We start from the raw sequence: 6,706 nt of genomic DNA on the forward strand, positions 1-6,706 counted from the left end.
CTCTCTCTCTTTCTCTCCCTTGATTCGTTTCCAAGTGCTGCAGCAACAAAGTCACCCTATAAATGGCAGGAGCCATACTGGTTAGTACTGAGCCCAGCACAAAGTGTGACAAGTCTTACTTCGTTGTCTGGGACCAGGAATGTATAATACTGTGGGCAAGAAGCTAAAAAATGGCAAGTGATTTGGAGAGTGCAACCTGAAATGCCTCAAAGCACCTTATGAGAAAGCATGGGATGCTCATCCTCGGGCCCTTTTGAAGTCTCCCCAGTCGGACCCCCCAGATGACTTTGGGAAAAGTTTGGCTGGTAGCACTGTCGTTGGGAGGATGTGGTCAGTGAGCTCCCCATGGCTTGTGTATTCCTCCAGTAAATACACATTTACACAAGTTTTCCAGTGCCATTCAGCCACCAGCGAGGTGGCTAGATTTCAGGCGGCAGCAGCAACATTTTTTTTTTATGACAAAGTAATTAACCAAATGAAGCCCTTTTTAAAAGCCACTAATTAAAAACAGTCCCTCCCCCTTAGTTTTCCTTTTAAGCTCTGTTGATGTTTGCTAATTTGCTTTACAAAAGTGTACCTTGTTGTGGCTTGAGAAGAAAAGAAAGCTTGAAGTGGTCGGAGAAGAAAGGCTGGAGGGGGTGCATGGGGGGGGCTCTTCTGTCGGTGCTTTTGCTTGCATTTATTCTTGCCTACTCACCAGGTCTATCTGCGCACGGTTAACGAGTGGTGAAACCCTCTGCCGCCTTGTTCTCACACAGCTTATGAGAAGGGGCCTGGCAGGGGAAGGGAAGTGGCCCTGGGCACTGGCTGCGGGGGCAAGCATTATCTCCCAAGGCTGGGTTCCTCCGTTCTGGGCAGTGACAACAGAGCCCTGCAAACAGCCTCGGCGAAGCAGCCTGACAGGTGTGGCTTGGCTTTGCTTTGCTTTCTGCTGATCTGCTCTTCCCCATCTATGCCACAGCCTTTCCCAGTATTGCTAGCGGGGGACCTGTGCTTGGGAGCCAGACCCTAGCATGGTGGGGGCCCAGATAGCCGTGCTGCAAGGATCATTTCAGTTGTGCGCTGTGCAGATAGACATCTTGCTGAGATTTCATAGATTTCATAGACATTCGGGCTGGAAGGGACCTCAGGAGATCATCGAGTCCAGCCCCCTGCCCCAAGGGCAGGAGTGTCTGCCGTGGGAAGGAAGGGGGAGAGGCTGTGTGTGTTTTCTCCCCCCTCTGTTACCAGCAGCTTCCTGCGCCTTCTCCATACTGCTGTGGATGTGGGGACTAGGAGAGTTTTAAACACTTTACCATCAATGCACTGGATCTGCATCTTGGGGGTGGGGAAAAAAAATAAATCCCTCTCTGGCCGTCTTCCAACTTGACAAAACACAGAGGCTTTCTCTTGTCTGTGAAACGTACACCCAAAATATTTTCCTGAAAGAGCGTGTTTCTCCCAGCTAGGATAAAGCCCTTTGCTAATCCACAGAACAGCCCAGGGTGCTGCAGCTCGTTCAGGATCCCTGCGCGGCCTCTGCTCTCGGACTTCCAGCGGTCGATCCAGCGGCCCATGATGAGACCAGAGATAACGTTGACTGAAGATGTGTGGACACAGTATTCCAGACCCGTACCGGGTTGTCGGAGGTGTCAGTTCACCAGAAGGTGACAGATAGGCTCTGCCTGCCACCTCCGTGTTTCCACTGGCCTTGCCCTCACTCCTGCATTCCAGCTGCTGCAGCTTTCCACAGCTGGCAGCTCTCTGGGGACATTTCCCAGAGCCCAGCAGGCAGGGAGGGAGAAAGGCAGGCACGACTCCTTACAGCAGTGTGTGTACGTGCGTGTGTGTGTGCACGCGTGTGTGTAAAACTCCAGGTACATTTACCCACAGACCCAGGAGGGCACAAGCATCTGCTCCCTGGCAGGGTTTTGGCTTCATCTGGAGGGCTCCTTCAATGGCTGCATTGTCTTAATTTATTCATTCCTTGCTCTCTTGGCCTGGGAAATGGGCCTGCCCATTACAGTCAGCTGTGATTGATTTGTGGGTTTTATGGTGAGGAGCCCCATCCCCTGGAAATGACACCTTTCCCCTAAGTCAGGGTAGGCAAAATGTGGCCCGCGGGCCGGAGGCAGCCCGCCAGACCATTGTATCCAGCCTGGGCCCCTAAAAAATTTAGAAAATTAATATTTATCTGCCCTGGCTGCCTGTTATGTGGCCCTCGATGGCTTGCCAAAACTCAGTAAGCGGCCCTCCGCCTGAAATAATTGCCTGCCCCTGAACCAGAGCTGTTGGCTGGCAATGACTGTCATTACCCACCTCATCTGGATTTAAACTAATCTCATAGCAGGGGACAAGTCTGTATGTCATTGTTAGTCCCCTGAAGCTGTGGGTTTTTAAAGAGGAATTCTACTATAGGTTTCTCCCTGCCTTTCCGGACATCTTTATTGAGGCCAGGATTCAGCAAATAAGACCAGAAGCCTGATTACTTTGCTGTGATGGTAGTTGGTAGATGGTAACTTTAAACCAGCTGGCTTGGGAGCAGTCTACCTGTGCCTAACCTCCTAGCACAGACGTAACCTTCCAAATCATTCCTGAGCCTCTCAGCAGGTTTTGCACCGAGTCCTGTGCGACTGCAGCCAGCAGTCCCTGAGCTAGCTAGGCTATATGCCATGGTCATTTCTAAGTAGATATATCCTAGGTTTTCTTCTGAGGTTCTGACTCCTCCACACAGTTATGGGGGATAGAGTAGGGAAAGTACAATGTGGGGAGAAGGATACGGGCCTGAACAGACCCTGTGCTCATACGAGGATAATTAGCTGATGTAAAAAAGGAGAAGATAGACAATATCAACCCCAAACCAGAGGACCTTCATCCAATTCTGCGTAGAATTACACCTGAAAGAATCAGGTATCCAGGTTGTAGCTGTAGAGGAAAATGCGATCAGGACTCATGGTAGAGGTGATATCTTTTATTAGACCACCAAGTTTTTTGCAACTAAAATTCTTTATTTGCAAGCTTTTGCACACAAACACCCTTCATCAGGCATTGGCGAAAAGACTGTAAAAGTCCTCCTGGGTAGAAATGAAAGTTCATCTTTCAGAGGATTTCACAGAGGAGCAAAGGCCGCTGAATGGGCTGGGCCACCAACCACAACCCGACCAGCTTTTAGCACCTTAATTGATATAACCCACAAATGCGCACTTGTCATTCCAGTTAAAACCATATAACTATTTTTGTAACTGCATAGCTAGCTAAATTAACGTGCTAAAAGTTGGTCAGGCCATGGCCTGGGTGGCTCACTCTGTTTGGCAGCCTATGCAGAGGAGTCAATAGATGGAAAACTCCTTTGGGCAGTCAGTTCATAGCTGGTATGGAGTATGGTATGGTATGACACTTGAAAAAATGAAAGCTCCACTAATAAAAGTTATACCAGTATGTGTCATCTGCCTGCAGCTTATCCTGGGATAAATGGTTGCTCAAGGTAAATGGACTATTACCGGCATCATCCGCTACTTCATGGCAAAGTGTGGTCGCAACGCCTAGTGTAGGCAGCTGCCCATGGAGAGCTGCCCCAGAAGTCAGTGTAGTTTCTACTGCCTTACAACACCAGTTCAAATGGTATCAGTGATAGTCATGTCATCTGTCCAGGCCCTAGGACAGTGATGGGTACAATAGCAACACCTGAAGCAGAGAGGCTGTAGGAAATGTTGCATGAGATTGAAGAGCGCCTCGGAAGGAGGAGGTAGCTGCTCCACTATTTGGACGCACCAATGTGTGAATGGGGATCTGTCTGGTGACAGGAACAAGGAAGGAAATGACCCTGGGGACTGAGGTTTTCATCTGGCAGGCTGCTGGGAGCTGTGGCTACTTCCCGTTTCGGCTGGTGCATCGAGTCCTGTTTGATATCTTCGTGTCCTGAGAGCTGTGTAATTACAAAGACCCTGTCAGCCTGCCAGGGCAGCTCTGCTCAGCTGCAATCTATAATCCTCCTTCTGAACTGTGTGAAGCATCCTCTCTCAAATCCAGTCATTAGTCTTCTTTCAGACAAACTGGGAACCTCAAGAGAGATTTCTTCAGAATAAGCCCTACTGCAGCCAAAGCTGTGGCAGCGCCAGGCCCCTATAGTTATGTCAAAATGCCAATCAGCTCTGGGCAGAGGTTGGTCATGAACTTCTCGTGGTTTACTGGGCCCCTGATACCATGACAAAAATATTCAAAAAATCAGCTGCTCCTGCACTACGCCTTTAGCCCATGGGCAGGGATGTCTGCTCTCTTAGCCTGGATGAGAGTCTCCTGCAGCCCAGCTCCGAACAGCCCACGAAGGGGCATCCGGATATGTGAGCTCAGCCCATCTCCCACTTCTCTGCGTGCCATTCCTGGGTCACGTACGTGCACATTTGCACGCGCTCCCTCCCCAGACAAAATGAACGACAGCTACTCAAACCTTTGCCTCCCTATCACACGGCTAATTCCCTTTAATCCTCCCCTGCAGTCTCTGCAGAAGTGACCTGCGAATGGGCTCAGTGCTGTGCCTGTTTCTGCCGCTCTAACGTGCAGCTAATCCTGGGGTGGCTGGGATCGCACTAACAATCCCCCAAGCTTGACCAGGAGTGCTTCTAAATTGCTCTCCAGGAGCACAGGCAGCAATATGGATCCGATTACAGGAGAAGTGGGCTGCCCGGCCTCTGCTCTGTTCATAATGAAGAGTAATCCTAGAAAAACATGTTGCCAATTATGCTTCAATTGAACCCAGATAGCGACGCTTAGTGAAAGCCCAAAAAGGAATGAATTTAGATGGTGAATTCCTTTCTCATGAAGAAGGAGGTCCCTCCACGGCTGGCTCACGCTCTGTTTGTGGCTGGACGGGATGAGGACTGGTGCTGGAATAACTCAGCTCCATCCCATGGAAATAGAAAGCAGGCCTTGGGAGACATTCCTCTGGCTATGCTGGGATGACTAACTATTGGATCTCCGCGGAGAAGAGAGTAGCGGAGGTCGCTCTCAAAGTAGTAACACGACACTCACCCTAGGGATGAGGTGTGCATCGTGATTGAAAAGATATCTTATTTAGTTAGTCTATAAAGATGCACGTCGACCCTGCCTTCTGGCTGACTTCAGACTAAGGGAAGTGGTCCCTACCATTCATTTGGACCTGGCCTCTTTCCTCCACAACAGCAAAGCCGCGCTGATTAGCTCAGAGAGGTGCCACAGAGTCTCTGGGTAGCAGCAAACTTCCCTTGCCCTCATTTTATTGACACCCTGCGTTAAAGGGTTTTACAGATGTCTTGTGCCTACCCATTTACTATTGCTATCATGAGCCCAGCTGCATAGGGTGCAGAGGGAGGAAGAATGGATAACAGATGCATTGAGAAGGCAGGGTAGACTTGCACCTTATAGACTAACCCAAGTGAGTGTGTGTGTGCGTGTGCGCACGTGTGTGTATCTATATGTACCTACATCTGAAGCAAGCTTCAGCTCACGAAAGCTTGTGCTATGTATATATTGACTTTGGTCAGACTAGCAGGTACAAATCCTCCCCTGTCTTCTACTCGGCTTCAGACTAACACAGCCAACCACAGCTCTCATTTAGAAGCCCCATAAAAGAGCTTGTCCATAAATCCTAAGACACGAGATTTAAAGTTTGGTGCCCTGTGCCTCTCAAGTCTAGTCTCAGCCTCCTTGTTCTGCTAGATAGTGAAGAATCCCAGCTTCTCTCCCCTTGAACAAAGCCCTGGTTCTTTTTGCTCATTCAGCAAAGCCAAGCTTTTTCCCAGGGAAGGTGTGGTTTGAAGGAATATTTGACTCCAAATTTCTTTCAAAAGAATTAAAGGTTTACACATACTGGCTCAAAATGACTTTTTATTTTGAAATATAAGTTAGTGACAGCACTTTTAAAAAAAGTCCAAGAAGAGACATTTCAGAAATAAAAATTGGGTTGATTTTTTTTCTTTCCCCTGAATGTTTGGCTCATGAAAATTTTTGAGGTTTCAGTTTTTTGTATCCTTCTGTGGGAACGGAGTTTTATTTTGACCATTGCAAAAATCGTCACAAAATGGAAAAACCATTTCCTGCTCAGCTCTACCGAATGTTGCATTGATCAGAGGGGCAGGATATGCAAGTGGAGGGGAAATGCCCTATTTGCCGAGGGGTGGAAAGTAGAAATGTGTTGGCAGATTGTTTTGCCTGAATTGCAGCTGGCTGAAAAGCAGTTCATGGATTGGAAATGTTAGCAGTCCTGGCAGAATCAGCGAGCAGAGCGCAGGCCACGGAGCCAAAGATAGATGGAGGAAAGGAATTCATCACCTGGCTCTGTGATTTCTCACAGGAGAGAATAGACAATGGTTTGTCATGCGGGTGGTGTTGGCATGAGCTGTGCACAGCTGTTTTAATGGCATAGGATGAGCGACTCGTGAAGAGTCTGTGTGAAGCGCCCTGGAAAATGAAAAGCTTTTGTACGCGCACACTGGGGTGTACGTCTCATTGCTGGTCATGTTTTCAACCTGTATGGCGATATTTTTCTGTTATAAACCTCCTTTTCATTAGCAAACACACAGCAGCTGGCTGGGAATTGTTAGAGTGGGTCAGGATCCCCAGGAGCAGAGGTTCAGACCCTCAAAGGCATAGATGCCTAATTCCCACTGAAATGGGTGGCATTTGGGCACCCAAGTAAAGTTACTGTAAAGTGCCTTTGAGCTGCACCCAGGTGTTTTCTGAGATCACTGAA

The sequence above is a fragment of the Crocodylus siamensis genome, chromosome 7 (assembly GCF_052110815.1).
Source record: "Crocodylus siamensis isolate JL-2025a chromosome 7, ASM5211081v1, whole genome shotgun sequence".
NCBI lineage: Eukaryota > Metazoa > Chordata > Crocodylia > Crocodylidae > Crocodylus > Crocodylus siamensis.